This window comes from Rattus norvegicus, chromosome 8 (assembly GCF_021556685.1).
Source record: "Rattus norvegicus strain SHRSP/BbbUtx chromosome 8, alternate assembly SHRSP_T2T, whole genome shotgun sequence".
NCBI lineage: Eukaryota > Metazoa > Chordata > Mammalia > Rodentia > Muridae > Rattus > Rattus norvegicus.
The window spans coordinates 26663670-26680320 of NC_141541.1; the positions used below are offsets into that span (position 1 = coordinate 26663670).

At 48.2% G+C, this 16651-nt stretch overlaps 1 long non-coding RNA gene across 1 annotated transcript; it reads left to right on the top strand.

The window, feature by feature from the left end:
- The first annotated feature begins 7958 nt into the window (after window positions 1-7958).
- Window positions 7959-10837, top strand: LOC148003986 (uncharacterized). Its single transcript, XR_015627552.1, has 3 exons — window positions 7959-8045; window positions 8568-8685; window positions 9637-10837. It is a non-coding gene; the product is annotated as an uncharacterized LOC148003986 (long non-coding RNA).
- The last annotated feature ends 5814 nt before the right edge of the window (window positions 10838-16651 follow it).

Consider the following 16651-nt stretch of genomic DNA (forward strand, 5'->3'; position numbering starts at 1 on the left):
CAGCTTCTCCTCTGTGTCTGTGTGGTGTGTGCCCACATGTGTGTGGATAGTCTGTGCACACGTGTGTGCTCCCAGAGCAGGATTAGGACAGAGGACTTTAGAGGCCCTGCTCGCTCGCGCTCTCTCTCTCTCTCTCTCTCTCTCTCTCTCTCTCTCTCTCTCTCTCTCTTGGCCTGGCTTCCTTGAGGTAGTCTCTCAGTGAACCTGAATCTAGTGAGTAGTCAGCAAATCTCAAGGGCCCAGCATTCTTCTTGTCCCCTCCCCTTCCCCTAGGCCACTTGGATGCCGGGGTCTCCACTCAGCTCCTGGCACACCGGGCCACCTCTCCAGCCCGTTCTTTTCTTCCTTATTCCAGCAGTGCTCTCATGTAGCCCAGGCTAGCCTCCAATTCTCTATGTAGCTAGGGATGGCCCTTGTTAAGTTTGACTTTTGAAACTGTTTCAAGTTCGTGTTGGCCTTTCCCTTATAGTGGATTCCATCATCCTTTGAAGGTTTCCTGATTCTTCAAGAGAAAGTAGAATTTTATTTTATTTTAGTTCTTTGTGGAGCTAGAAATTTAATCGAGGGTCTCATGTGTGCTAGACAAATGCTCTCAAACTGAGCTGCATCCCTGTTAGAGGATAAGACTGTGATGCTGCTCAGTTGATGGAAAGCTTGCTGAGTGTGTACCAGACCCCGAAAGTGGGCGTGACTTCTCAAGTCAGTAGGCGTGGCCTCTCAGATCCGTGGGCGTGGCCTCTCAGGTCCCTCATCAGGCATCCTGTACGAGATGGAGGAAGGAAGATCAAGAGTTTAAGGTCAGTGGAGCTAGGTAGTAGTGGCAAACACCTTTAACCTCAGTGGGAGGCAGAGGCCGGTGAATTTCCAGGTTCAAGGCCAGCCTGGTCTACAGAAAAAAAAAAAAAAAAAAAGGTCAGGACTAGAGACATGGCTCAGTGGCTAGGATCAACTGTTGCTCTTACAAGGACATGGGTTTGGTTCCCAGCACCCACATGATGGCTCGTAATAGTTCATAGGTACAGTTCCAAGGGGTCTTATTCCCTCGTCTGACCTCCAAGGCACCAGGCACACATATGGTGCACAAACATACTGTGGTGGTTTGAATATGCTGGGCCCAGAGAGTGGCACACTATTGGGAGGTATGGCCTTGTTGGAGGAAGTGTGTCACTGTGGGGATGGGCTGTGATACCCTGCTCCTAGCTGCCCATGAGACAGTCTGCTCCTGGCTTCCTTTGGATGAAGATGTAGAATTCTCAGCTCCTCCTGCACCATGCCTGCCTGGATGCTGCCATGCTTCCCTCCATGATGACAATGGCCTGAACCTCTGAACCTGTAAGCCAGCCCCTTTATAAGATTTGCCTGGGTCATGGTGTCTCTTCATAACAATGGAAGCCCTAACTGGCACACATACGTACGGACAGAACACGTGTATATGAGAAATAAATAAGTCTTTTTTTGAAAAACCATTGGGGGAGCCTAATGCCAGATCTGCGCTTTTAACTGTGGCTCTCAGGTCCCATCAAGGAAACCTCGCTTTGCCACAGATGCAGACCACTACAAAAAAAAAAAAAAAAAAAAAAAACCCACAACCAATCAGACTGCAGAGTTGAGGAGCCCAGTCTCAGTGGATACATTTACAAACAGCCTTGTATTAGTGGGGCAGGGATGGCACCGAAGGAAGACAGACAGACAGACAGACAGACAGACAGACAGACAGACAAAAGCCCACCCTTGTGCGTAAGGATCAAGGAGGGTTGGGAGATTGCTGTGAGGTTGTGTCTTCTGGAAATATCAGAAGCCACACCCACAATGTATCACCAGCATGACTGCCTAAATGTGAACTGAACAGGGACAACACCAGTAGACATCTCGGCGTGGACAGAGGAAAGCCCAGGAGGGCCATGTGTCATGTCAGTCCTACACAAGGAACAACAGGCGATTGGGGGAGGAGTAGTCCGCCGCAGGGAGGAGCACAGCATTCGGTTATCCAAAAACAATGATCAGCCCAGAAAACACACACACGAGTAACATCATTATATTTAGGAGTGTATGTGTATACACATATGCATATATGAATATAAGGACAATAAAAAGAGAGGCCATGAATTTGAAAGGGAGCAAGGAAGGGTATGTGGGAGGATCCAGTGGGAGAAAGGAAAGAGAGAAATATAATAATATTATAATCTCAAAAAAAAAAAAAGAAAAAGAAAAAGAAAAGAAAAGAAAAAAAAAACAAGAAAAAAAAAGAATAGAGTCCAGGGCCATCCTTGACTACTTGGCCAGCAGGAATTCAGGCTGTGGGAGACTCCCATAGCGTGGCTTCCACATGCCCCAGTACTAAGGACACAGAGAGACAGGTTGTATTAATAAGCCAGTGTTTTGAAGTCATCTTCGGCTACATGGAGTTTGAGGATAGCCCGGGCTAAGGGCTATGAGATCCAGTCTTAAAGAAGAGAGTGGGGAGGGGAGGGGTGAGAAGGAAGAGGAGGAGAGGAGAGCGGAGGAGAGGACTTAGAGGGCAAGTGTGGACATGGAGCCCTCCACCAACGTGTGCTTGCCCAGCACGACACAAAACAGTGCTTGAAGATACTGCTACCCCACGCATCTGCCACGAGGGGACAGTGTTTGCAGACCTTACCCAGAAGCCTGCTTCTCTATCCCTAAGTACGTGGGCGGGGGGGGGGGGGGGGGGAGCTTCAATTGTTTTCTGTGGGAATAGTGTCCCCTAGCGGCCACTAGGGGACAGCTCCAGAACTCCGCCCTCGCAGCTGCTCCATCAGGTCAGTGTGATTTTGCAGGTCAAGGAAATCCTTTAAATTTAAAATCCTGAGGATTCAACAGCGATGCCGCATTCACACGCCCAGAATTCTTTGTGGAAGGGAGAAACATATCCCTCCACCTGCCGCGCGGGGGAGGCAGGACACTGCAAATTTTCAGAGGTGGTGCAAAATATGAAGCCAGCTGTCTGGGTACATCACCCATACACCACTCGGGAAGCCTAGGCAGGTGGATCTCTGTGAGTTCGAGGCCAGCCTGGTCTACATGGCGAGTTTCAGGCCATCTGGAATTTATTTTTCAGGTTAAAGTTTTCATTAAGTTAAAAAAACAAAACTAACAAAAAATGTGCGCCCCTCAAAGCCCTGTTCTCGTTCATTGCGCTCTGGTTCCTTGAGCATCTAGTGTACCAGGCTTCAGGGGCAGTGTGGCAGGATCACCCAGCGAGATGTCAGTCACTCTGGTGATAAGTACTAAGCACTTGGCCAGGTGGCCCTGGTGACATATAGGAAGCTTATCTCCTGTGTCCCATGTTCTGTTTGGAGAAGGAGCTGAGCAGCTGTTTGGGGAGCATCTGTGTTCCTGTCAATCTCGCTCAGCTTCCAACTGTGTTGTTATGCCTTTTCCAAATTTTTATTTTTATGTCTGTGCATGTGTGTCTGCGTGAGTTGTTGGCTACATGTCAATGTAGGGACCCACTGGGGGCAGAAGAAGGCATCAAAAGTTTTAGGCAGTTGTGAGCAGATTGGAGTAGATGCTGGGGGATCTGACCCCTGAGCCATCTCTCCAACAGTTGTGGTGTGTGTGTGTGTGTGTGTGTGTGTGTGTGTGTGTGTGTGTGTTTCAAGTCTTGGCCTGCCTCATCTTCACAGAGATTCACCTGCTGGCATTAAAGGTGTTTGCCGCCATGCCCAGCCAGCTTCCTATTGTGGTGTGATAAAGGTTTAAGGTTTAAGGCTAAGCCAAGCAGCCCACGGAGGTGACCAGGTACTTAGGAAACTGAGCAAATCAACTGAATGCACCTTGCTAAGATTGCTGACATGTGAGGACTCAGCAGCCCAGAGGTTTAGGGAAAATGCTGACTTAACTACCAGAGCCCCCCAGGTCTGCCATCATGGCTGAAATACACATGCCTCATTTTTTTCTTGAAGAAACTGTTGTCTTTATTCAATGGCTTCACGGCGATAAGTATGTCACAATCGAGGCCCCGGGGACTTGGCAGCCCTCCCTGCATAGACCTCTCCCTGCAAGACCGAAATAAGTTGATCTAAATTGCCTTCCGGATCTGTGCTCCCAGAGGGTGGTTGGAGGGGGCAGGTAAGATGTAGGGCAGGTTGGGGCTGGGGATTTAGCTCAGTGGTAGAGCGCTTACCTAGGAAGCGCAAGGCCCTGGGTTCGGTCCCCAGCTCCGGAAAAAAAGAACCAAAAAAAAAAATAAATAAAAAAAAAATAAATAAATAAATAAAAAGATGTAGGGCAGGTTGACGGGGAGTGAGACATGACAGAAATAAGTGTGCTGGCACCAAGGGACCCAGAGCTGGGAGATCATCACACAGTTTGGGGAGCCCAGATCAGGCGTGGCTTTCCATCGAATCTCCTGAGGGTTCAGGAGGCTGGGATGTGACTAGGAGGGAGCTTGACAAGCTTGCAGGAAGTTCTGTGTCCCACCACCACATAAAGCAGACACAGAGGCACACACAGCACTCAGGCCGGAGGTGTGTGCAGGAGATTCAGGAGTTCAAGGTCATCCCGGCCTACTCATTGAGTTGGACACCAACCTGAGCCACATGAGATGCTGTTTCAAGAACAAGCAAGTTGGTCTGGAGAGATGGCTCAGAGGTTAAGAGCACTGACTGCTCTTCCAGAGGACCCAAGTTCAATACCCAGAAACCACATGGTGGCTCAAAATCATCTATAATGGGATCCTGTGCCCTCTTCTAGTGTGCAGGCATGCTTGAAGACAAAACAGTCATGTGCATAAATAAATAAATTGTGAAAAAAAGAAAAGAAAAACAAGTAAGCCAATGATGTACATTGGAAAAGATGATTGAATTTGACAACCAAGATTGTGTGTGTGTGTGTGTGTGTGTGTGTGTGTGTGTGTGTGTGTGTGTGTGTGGTGTGCTGTTGTTTGCTTGCTTGTCACCTTGACAGAAGCTGGAGTCATCTAGGAAGAGGCCTGAGTAGGGGAACTGCCTTCGTCAGACTGGTCTGTGAAGGTATTTTCTTGGTTGACGACTGACATGGGAAGGCCCAGCCCACGGTGGGTGGGTGTATCCCTGAGCAGGTCCTCCTTGGTGCCCTCCCCGCATCCATTTACTTCCTGTCTCCAGTTTCTAGCCTTGGCTTCCCGCAGGAATGGACTGTCAGCTGAAATAACCCCTTCCTCCCCAGGTTGTTTTTAGTTGGAGTATTTTATCACAGTGAAGTAGGACAAGAAAAGAAAGAATAGAAAAGAAAAACGGCAAGACAAGGTAAGCCTTTTACTTCCGTAGCAGGGTGCACAGTCTAGCTTAGGTTGACAAGATTCCAAACACAAAGATGTCCTGTGCCTCCTAAGTGGTCAGAGCTGTGCCTCACATTCTGAGGCTGGCTGACAGGGAGCAGCAAGGTATCTATGGAGAGTTGAAAGTCAAGTACATATTTTGATTTCCAAAAGTACTGACCCTAGAGGAATCAAATTTCTGCCAAGTGACTTCTTGACAATTTTTTTTTTTCCAAAGGAGAGGGCTTTGTCTTACCTAATCCTTTGGTAGAAAACTCTGTCTAGCTGGATGGTGGTGGTGCACACCTTTAATCCCAGCACTCAGGAGGCTGATCTCTGCAAGTACGAGGCCAGCCCGATTTACAAAGAGAAATCCTGTCTCAAACAAAACAAAACAAAACAGCAAAATCAAAATGAAGAAGGAGGAGGGGGGCAGAGGAGGAGGAGGGAGAGGAGGAGGAGGGGGGAGAGAAGAAGAGGAGAAGAAGTTGAAGAAGAAAAGAAGAAGAGGAGGAGGAAGAGGAGGAGGAAGAGGAGGAGGAAGAAGAGGAAGAGGAGGGGGTGGCTGGAGAGGTGGCTCAGTGGTTAAGAGCACTGGCTGCTCTTCCAGAGGTCCTGAGTTCAATTCCTAGCAACCACATGGTGGCTCACAACCATCTGTAATGGGATCCGATGCCCTCTCCTGGTGTGTCTGAGGACAGCTACAGTATACTCATATAAATAAAAAAGTAATAAATCTTTTAAGTAGAAGAAGAAGAAGAAGAAGAAGAAGAAGAAGAAGAAGAAGAAGAAGAAGAGGAAGAGGAAGAGGAAGAGGAAGAGGAAGAGGAAGAAGAAGAAGAAGAAGAAAAGAAGGAGGAGGAGGAGGAGGAAGAGGAGGAGGAGGTGGAAAAGGAGGAGGAGGTGGAGGAGGTGGTTTCCCATGCCCTGGAGCTGGAGATATAGGGGGAGCTAACTGATGTCTTCCGCAAGAGCAGTGTGTGCTCAGAACTGCTGAGCACTGCAGTCCTGGGTGGTCTTTTTTGTGTACTATTTTGTGTGCTGAGAACAAACCTGTCCTTCATGCGCATACACACACACATACATCTACATACCCACACACATACTCTCACATGCACACGCATGTGCAATGCATGCATAAAGCAAAACAAATTTTTTAAAATATCTTTCTGCACTAGTCGGCATTTGTGTACATGAGTGTTCCCACTTGCGTGGGGTGTCCTCCTCCATCACTCTCCGCTTTATTCTCTTGAAGCAGGGTCTCTCCCTGAGCATACAGCCTGGTGGCTGGCAAGCCCTGAGATCCTCCTGACATCCCCTCCTCTCAGCGCTGAGCTTACCGGACAGAGGAGCAGGCAGAGCCTGGCTTTGACGTGGGTGTTGGGAATCTGAGCGCAGGAGTTCAAGTGTGTGCACTGCTCATTTGTTCTTACTCAGTGAGCCAGCCCCCAGCTCTATCCCACACGTTAACAACTTGTTTTTGCAGTGTGCATGTGTGCATGCGTGTGTGTGTGTGTGTGTGTGTGTGTGTGTGTGTGTGTGTGTGTGTGCAGAAGCCAGAAGAGAGACAGATGCCTCTGGAGCTGGAGTTGCAGGCTGTTGTAAACCGTCTTCTGTGGGTACTAGGAACTGAGCTCAAGTCTTTGGCAAGAACAGCAAATATTTTTCATAGTGCAGCCATCTCTACAGCCCCATGTCCTCTTCCTATAAAAATACAGTGACAACTGGGCTTGGTGGTGCACACCTTTAATCCCAGCACTTGGGAGGCAGAGGCAGGTGGATTTCTGTGAGAGCAAGGCTTGCCTGGTCTGTACAGTGAGACTCTGTCTCAAAACAAAACAAAAACCTCAAAAACAAATCCTAGTAAGAAAGCCAAGTATTATGGGCTGGGCTGGTAACTCCAGAACTCAGTGGGTGGAGACAGGAGGGTCTGAAGGGCAAGGCTAGCCTACATATGAGCAAGCCTGGGCTATGTAGTGAAACAATATAAAATTCCACAGTAGCAAACACCCTTTGCCCCCGAGACATGGCTATGAATATTTCCTTAAGCTGAAAATTGAAAAATGTTATTTTTGGATAGAGTTTTACCTCAAAAGCAAAACCTGGGGCTGGAGGGACGCTCAGATGCTAAGAGCAACCACTGGTATTGCAGAACAGCCACAGGAGAGCACGCAGTACCTGTAACTCGGGCTTCAGGGGACCCAGCATCCTCTTCTGGTGTCTTCAAGCATTAGCATTCACACCGTGCACATGCACATAGCACCACCAAACACCCACACATAAAATACGGGGAAAACGTCAGCCACCATGACACATGCCTTTAATCCAGCACTAGGAGGTGAAGGCAGGTGGGTCTCTGTGAGTCCAAAGCCAGCCTGATTTCTATATTGAATTTCAGGTCAACTAGAGGTGCATTGTGAGTTCCCCTTTAAAAAAAAAATCCTTGGAGGTTGGAGAGATGGCTTAGCTGTTAAGAGCAAGATCCAAAAGATCCTGAGTTCAATTCCTGTCCTCTTTCTCTCTGAGACTCAGTCTCATGTAGCCCGGGCTATGCTACTCGCTAAGTAGCTAGGTTAACTCTGGATCCTTCAGTGCTGGAATGACAAGATGGAACCCGGGGTGGCAGCCAAAGTGGGGGCGTGGCAGGCCTGCAGGTGATAGGGAAGAACAGGTGATTCAGGTTCCTAGGTTACCGGGCAGACCAGGTGTGCTTGCTGCAGACTTCTGTTCTCCAGCCAGAATGAGTCAATTCTAGTCCAGAACCATGAGGAAAGGGAGAGAGAAGGTAAGCAAGGAATCACTCAAACTCTCACTCTAGCCCCAAGAAATAAACCTTAATAACCCCAGCACTCAAGAGGTAGGAGTAGGAGGGTCAGAAGTTCGAAGTCAGCTTTGGGTACATAGTGCATCACAAGCTAGCCTGAGGTTTGTGAGGCTCTGTCTCAGAGAAATGAAGAAACAGGGAGAGAAGGAAGGGAAAGAGGGAGGGAGAAGAAAGGAAAGAAGAGAAGGAGAGAGAGGGGAGGAGGGAGAGGAAGAGAGGGAGGGGAGGGGAGGGGGAAAGAGGGAGGGAGAAGAAGGAAGGGAGCATAAGAGGGAGAGAGGGAGGGGAGGGGGAAAGAGGGAGGGAGAAAGAACGGAGGGGAGGAGGGAGAGAGGGAAAGAGGGAGGAGGGAGAAGGAGGGAGGAGAGGGGGCAAGAAGGAGGGAGAGGAAGGAAGGGAGCATAAGAGGGAGAGAGGGAAGGAGGGAGGAGGGACAGGAGGCAGGAGACTCCCTTTGCTGCTTCTGCTTCTGGTCTCTCCTAGAAGGTTCAAGATGTGGCTGGTGACCCCGAGGAGGAATTATCAAAATTACAGTGAACCTGGTGACTTCTCTGCGCAGTGGAACATTGCCGTGGGGAGGGTGTGTGGTGCCCTTTGTAAGGTACCAGTGAAATAGACGTAACGGGAAATTGATCATCATTTTGTTGTGCCGTGGACAGAACCAAGGAAGACCCACACATTAGATAAATAGTCACCAGCACATTTTTTAAAAAAAAAGGATCCTCCTGTAGCCTGGCCTGAACTTTACTGTTTGCTCAGGTGGAGATGACCCCGGGCTCCCTGCTGGTGGACCCTGTGCAGGGTTAGGGCCTGTAGCACTGCCCAGCCTTCTGAGCAGACAATCCCAAGTCCCTGACCAAGTGTGGAGAGCCATCGCCGTGAGAGAGAAATGAACCCCGGTGGGTTCTCTGTATTGAAGCACTCCATGTCCAGATTCAGGCAACTGTGGGTTGAAAGGATTCAACGAAGCTGGCAAGACGGCTTTTTAGTAAAAGGGCAGGCAATGTACCCCACATGGTGAGAGAAGAGAGCTGACTCCTGAAGTTGTCCCTGCTCCATGCCCCTGTGTAGTAGAACAAAGTATAGTAATAATAATAATGATGATGATGATAATATAATGATAATAATAATGATAAAAATGAAAAATATAAATAAAAATATATAGGCTGGGCGTGGTGCTGCATACCTTTAATCTCAGCACCCAGAAGGCAGAGGCAGGTGGATCACTCTAAGATCCAGACCAGCCTGGTTGGGATCACCAGCTAGCTCCATGCGGCCAGGGCTACACGGTGAGACCCTGTCTCAAAACAGAACAAAGATTGTATTTGTCCTGCTCCAACTCCCCACCTTCAGGACTGGCAGCTGACCAACCCCAATGAGTGCCCTTCGCTGGCTCCCAGCACTGGGGTTACGGGCATGCGTGACTTGCCTGGCTTTTTACAAGGGTGCTGGGGATTCGATCTCAAGTCATGCTTGTGCAACAGATGTTCTCGCCACTGAGCCGTCCCACAGAGCTCCATGGGGAGTCACTAATGCTCCTTCTCCTTTGCAGCCGAAGTGTTGTGGGCCGACTGACTAGCTGCACAGATTTCACTGGCTCTCCCTCTTACGTGACAACCGGCCACATCTATCCTCAGGACCTGCTGTAACTCCACAGACACTGCCAACTGCGTGGGATGGGTACAAGGTGTCCTCACATGTCCTCCACCAGGAGGTTTATTGTGCGTCCTGTTAGAGACCCTAGGATCTTATGACTGATCTGTGGGAGCTCTGGCCAAGGGCTTGGGGGAGAGAGAGAGAGAAACCCATTGGGTGTTCAGTTCATTTTGATAATATCACTGGTTACCAAGCCGGCTTCCTGATATGGTGACAAAACCCCTGAGATTATCAACTGTATAAGAGGGAGCATTAGCTGGCCAGGGTGATCGCACCTATTATCCCAGCACTGAGGAGGTGGAGGCAGGAGGATCACTGTGAGTCTGAGAGGGAGGCCGGCAAGATGGCTCAGTGGGTGAAGGGGCTCACCACCAAGCCAGACACAACTTGAGCTTGATTCCTGGGCCCAATTGGAAGAAGAGAGACCTGTTATCCCCGAGTTACCCTCTGACCTCCATATGCACACCATAGCATGTGCACCATGAGTGTGTGTACTCAATACAACACAGAAACAGAGACATAAGGCTGGAGCAGTGGTTAAGAGAACATGTTCTTGCAGAAGACCTGGGCTTGAGTCCTGACACCCACATGTTTCATAATTCCAGTTCCAAGGGATTGGACACCCTTTGTAGGCACCAGGCACCCACAAGCTACAATACACACGGCTAGGCAAAATACCTATACAATTAAAAAAAGTTTTACAATATTTAATTAAACAAAAAGAAGGTCTAAGGGCCACACAGGTGAGAGCAATCAGGGCCTTGTTATCGTTATCATTTGGGGCTTCCTTTCCTGGGGTCTGAGAGAAAGGGGTTTGATTGCTAAGGGGTTCAGCACTTGTGGCTCCTTATTTTGATTGACAGGATGGGTTAAAGGAAATCGGCTCTGCTGTGCATGCCCTTTCCCATGAGGCATCTGGTCCTATTCCTACGGCACAGCTTCTTATGAATATGCATGAAATGGTAAAAAGGGAATTCTCCATAAAAATGCACTCGAGCTTACTGCACCTGAACCAGTCCAGGCTGGGTTGACCAACACCCAGATACCCTGAGAAACTCTATTTGATGGCCACCAAGGGATGAAAACCGTATGCTATCATTTGCTTTTGTATGTGTGTGTGTTAATTATTACATTTATCAGTGTAACTGGGCATACACGTGTCAAGGCATGTCTGGAGGCCACAGAACAAGTTTCAGGAGTCAGTTCTCTCCTGCCATTGGCTCTTGGGGATTGAACTCAAGTCTTTAACCTTAGCAGCAAGTGTCTTTACTGACTGAGCTACACTGCCATGTCCCTACGTCATTGTTCAGAGTAGGATGGACAATCAACTTGAAGCAGTTAGCTGTCCCAGGTTTCTGGGTATATCATTAGGAAAGGGAAGTGGGTGCATGGTACGAGCAGGTGAAGCTCCTAGGTTATCAGTGCATTGTTAGAATACTGTGTGCATAGCCCAAGTCAAGCGGAGTCCCAGGCTGCTAAGCCATTCTCTATGCTTACCTGCCTTGGAGCCTAGTTTTACCACTGCCTTTAATGTGAGTGGGATTTGGCTGTGGTTTAAATGAAAAGTGTTCCTCTGAGCCTCGTGGTTTAGACGTTTGGTGGTCAGTTCTGGAGACTTGGGGAGGTAATTAAGTCAAAAAAGCTCTGATATGACCCACGATTAATCTTGTGCTGGACTCACAAAAGACTGGCATTATTAGGATGGTTTCTTTCTTTTTTTTTTTTTTTCCTTTTTCTTTTTTTCGGAGCTAGGGACCGAACCCAGGGCCTTGCGCTTGCTAGGCAAGCGCTCTACCACTGGGCTAAATCCTCAACCCCCTTAGGATGGTTTCTGATTTGAGGAAGTAGGTCAATGGGGCTGGGAACTGGAGAGCCCAGATTAGTTCTCGACACTCGGTAGTCAATTAGTAATTATTATATGAGGGATTGGTGAGGTGACTTACCAGGTTAGCCACTTGCCACCAAGGTCAATGAGCTGTTTGATCTCCAGGATTCACATGATAGAAAGAGAACCAACTCCTGCAAGTGGTCTTCTGACCTCCATAAATACGCTGATGCGTTCTCTCTCCCTCTTTCTCTTTCCCTCTTGCTCACACTAGCTCTTGTGCTCTCTCTCTTTTTCTTTCTGTCTCTCTCTGTCTCTGTCTCTCTCTCTGTCTCTCTCTGCTTCTCTCTGTTTCTCTCTCTCTCTCTCTCAATGAACAAACAAATAAAAAACTACTATGTGCACACCAAGAGGTCCTCTACATAGTGAGAAAAGCAAGCCTCAGCCAGCCCAAACTTATAGAGGCAAGACATGCCAGGGCCTGTGAAGGGAAGGGCTCTTCTACAAGTGGCTTCCAGGCACACCTTTGTCTGGTATCCTAACCTCTTTGAGCTCCAGTTCCCTCACCCATAGGGCTGAGAAGAGAGTAGCAACCTTCTCACAAGACCATACTGAGAGACGATTGGGGAAATACAAAGAAAGGAATGAGGTATTGACTATGGTTCCCACAATCCCTCCTTTCATATGTAAAGAGCCTCAGAAATAAGTAACATTGTAGCTCAGTAAAGGAATATGTGCTCAGCAGTGTGAAGCCCTGGGTTCAGGAAGGGAAGGAGGAGAAGGAAGAGGAGGAGGAGGGGCAGAAGAGGAGGAGGGGGAGGAGGGAAGAAGAGGAGGGGGAGGGGAGCCAGAAGGGGAGGAGGGGTAGAGGAGGGGGAGGGGGAGGAGAGACAGAAGAGAAGGAGGGGAAGAAGGGGGAGAAGAGGAGGGGAAGGAGGGGCAGAAGGAAAGGAGGGGGAGGGAGGAGGAGGGGAGGAAGAGCAGGGGTGCACATACCCATAATTCCAGCGCTATGGAAGTTGAAACAGGAGTCATGCCTGAGGCCAGCCTGGGCTATATAATGATTTGGTATCTAAAGTAAACAAACAAGTAAATAAAAATAAATAAACTCAGTAGGTAGTGTACCCACCTAGAGTTCATGAGACCTTTGTTTTGGTACCTAGGACCCCTTAAACCAGCAAACGCACCTATAACTCCAGCACTTGGCAGGTGAAGGCAGGAGAGTCACGGAGTTTAAGGTCATCCTCTGCTACATAGAGCGTTCTAAGCTAGCCTGTGCTCTGTGTGAGCCTGTTCAAACAAAAACAAAAACTCAGAAGCTGTGTAGTTAGCCCAGGGGGGTTAGGAGCACTTGGTGCTCAATCATGACACTGAGTTCAGATCCCAGCACCCACCCTTGGCAGCTCAGAACTGACTGTAACTGGGTTTCTATTGTCGTGGTTGAAACACTGACTGAAAGCAACGTGGGGATAAAGGCTTTATTTCACTTTACAGTTTCTAGTCTCTCATTGAGGGAAGCCAAGGCAGTGACTTGGAGGGAGGGAGCTGTGTACTGGCTTGCTCCTCATGGCTTGTTCAGCCTGTCTTATCTAACCCAGGACCACCTTCCCAGAGATGATACTACCCACAGCGGGCTTTGCTGGGCCCTCTCTAATCAATCATCAATCCAAGCAGATGCCCCACAGGCTTGCCCACAGGATAATCAATGAGGGCATTTTCTCAACTGAGATCCCTCTTCCCAGAGGGCCCCAGCTTGTGTCAAGCTGGCCAAAACCAAACAAGGATAACATGTCATTTGTCTGGGGTTGGGGATTTAGCTCAGTGGTAGAGCGCTTGCTTAGCAACCACAAGGCCCTGGGTTCGGTCCCCAGCTCTGAAAAAAAGAAAAAAACAAAAACAAACAAACAAAAAAACAAAAAAACATGTCATTTGTCAGTTTAACACACTGACACAATACTATTAAACCATAACCCTTCCTTTCTTGCTTATCCCTCCGATCTTATATTAATATCACAGCATAAAACATTTCAATTTTTTTTTTTTTTTTTGCTTTTGAGACCAAGTCTATGTAACCTTGGCTGTCCTGGAACTCACTCTGTAGCCTAGGATGGCCTCAATCTCACAAAAATCTGCCTGCCTTTGCCTTCCAAATGTTGGAATTAAGGATGTACATCACCACTGCCCTGATTTTTAAAAAAAAAAAAATCCAACTTTTAAAAGTTTCAGCCTTTACAAAATTCAGATACTTTAGAAGTAGTCCTTTTAAGTATTCAAAGTCTCTCTGAGAATCCAAGTATCTTAATTGTGGGCGCCTGTAAAGAAGAAAAAGTTACATTCTTTCTTACTCAAGAGGGAGGAACCAGAGTGTAGTCACAGCCAAGTCAAAGCAAAACCCAAATCCGACAGACAGCGTAAAGCTCAACTATCTTAAGACTCATGATCTTCTAGACTCCAAAGGGCTGATGTAGCTCCCCTCTCGGGATCGGACAATCACATAGCTCATCTCACAGGTTTAGGTCAGCTTCACTCCGTAGCAACTGCTGTCGTTGGTCAGCCCATGGTCCTGACATCGCCAGACTGTTTGGGTTCCCACTGCACCTGGGATGAACCTTCAATAGCCTCTACTATGCTTCCTTCAGGGGTTCTAACCCTGCCATATAATACTCAACTTCTCTCCAGGACTCCTTCAGTCCTGGGCTCTCTATTGTAACTCTGCCCAAACCTTCACAATGGCCGCTCCTGGCCTCTCACAGTGCCAAGTGTCAGCTGCTCTCCGTAACCAGTACCTTCATGCCTTCAGAACCAGTACCGCCTGGGAAACATTCACATTACCAAGCTTGGGTGCAGCACAAGGTGTAGCCTTGTCTTCATCTGGGGCACAGCTCCTGAGGGCTGACCCAGAGGAAATAGCAGATTTCACCTCAGTGATGCTGGTCTCTTCCTAGTCACTGTTGATTCTTCAGCCCCAGCTGAAGACGGTCTTAGTCCATAGCCTAGGCCAGCCTGGAACCCCATATGTAGCCCAGGTTGGCCTCAAACCCAAGGCAATCCTGCTCCAGCCTCCTGAGTACAGAGACTGCAGACATGAGGTGCAGACATTTTTGTTGGTGTTTTGGAGTCTGGGGATTTTGAGATATGGGCTTACTGTGTAGACCATTATCAGTGACCAAACCCCCCTGCCTCAGCCTCCCTGGTACTGAGATTACTCATTGTGTGCTGCCACAACTGGCTTTAGAACTCTTGCTTTTTGGGGCGTGGGGCTGGGTCTCCTGTATCCCAAGAAGACCTCCAACTCACTATGTAGTTGATGATGACCTCGAACCTTCTCATCCTCCTGTTTCCACTTCCCAAGGGCTGGGATGACGGACATGAATCACCCACCATGCCCCTACTCCCAGCCAGGGGTTTCTTTTGGATAAGGGTCTGGCAGCTAGGTGTCCCTGGATCTGTTTTGGCTTCTGGTGAGAGCTTTTTGCTTAAGGTTGGGGCAGAAAACTGGAGGGCAGAGAGATGTATTTAGAAAGTATGGCACAGGGGACAGCTTCATTTTACGAGAAGCTGCTCTTGCTGTAAGTCATCCAGGTCCCACCAGAACTCAGCCCCTGAGGGAAATGATTATCCTACTCGCAGATCTAGTCACCCCCTAGATGACCACCTTAAAGACTGGGGCCACACTGTCAGTCCCAGCCCTGGGCAGGATTACAACCAAGGACCTCAAGACACTGCCAGCTCCAGATTCATCGAAACTCCCTTCTAGTGACTAAGGCAGAGAGTGATAGAGCAAGACACTCCCCTGCCTCTGCCCACAGGTGCACGAACCATACACACAGGCAAACAGCCACAAAAACCTCTTTTTCCTGTTTTTTTTTTTTAATTTTTTACATATTACCTAGACTTGTAAAAAACTGAAGTATGGTATGTCTTGCTCACGTGGATCAAGTAATAAATATTATACTATCTCCCAACATGGTTAGTTTTGAGACAGGATCTCACTGTGTAGCCAGGCTGGCCTCAAACTCACAGAGATCCACCTGCTTCTGCCTCCTGAGTGCTGGGATTAAAGGTTTCCACCACTATGCCTAGATCTAATTTTTAAACAGAAGCCCAGGCTTTCCTTCTGAAAATCAATTTCTCATTTAAGCCCATTGTGGTGGCAAGTCCTGTAATTCCAGCACAAGGACATACATGGACATGGTGGTGGCAGGTGGGTCCCTGAGTTCAAGGCTAACCCGGACTACATACTGAGTTCTAGAATAGCCAGGACTACACAGAAACCCTGTCTCAAAAAAAATAAAAACAACAACAACAGCAAAAAAAATTCAAGGTCTGATCCTGTAAAATGCTCGCAATACAAGCTCAATGAGCTGATTTGGGACACCTAGAACCCATAAGAGGGACGGAGCACCAACAGGGTCTCTTCACACCTCCACATCTGTGCTGTGGCTTACCTGCTGTCCCCAACCCCAAATGAAAAAATGAAATAATTTAAAAGCGAAAGGTGTAAGCTAAACGAAGATGGCAAACACCAGTGTCTGACCGCTGCATTCCCGTGTTTAAACATACACTCCCAATGCTTGCACACACACACAAAAGAGAGGCCAGCAAGATGGTTCAGCTGGCAAGTTTGCTTGTTGCAAGTCAAATGAGCTGAATTTTCCTGGATCCACATGGTAGAAAGAACTGACTGTCAGAGTTGTTCTCTGACCTCTATCTAAACTCATATCACGAGATGTGCAAATACAAGTGGTCACATACAGTAAAGAAAGTAATAATGATTTTAAAAGAAAATGTGATCAAAAGCCAGGCATGATGGAATTCTCCAGTAATCCTAGGATTCCGGAGGGGAGGCAGGAGAATCAGGAGTTTGTCATCCTGGGTTACAGACTGGCGTAGTGGCCCACTCGGGAGGCAGAAACAAGCTGATCTCTAGAGTTCTAAGGATAACCTGGACTACATTGTGAATTTCAGAACAGCCTCGACCCATATTAAGACCCTGCCTGTTGGTATTCTGTCTAAGCTCCACCCCCCACAGCTACCTAGCAATAGTCAGGCATGCTCTGCCCTACAGTTACCTGGCAACAGCCAA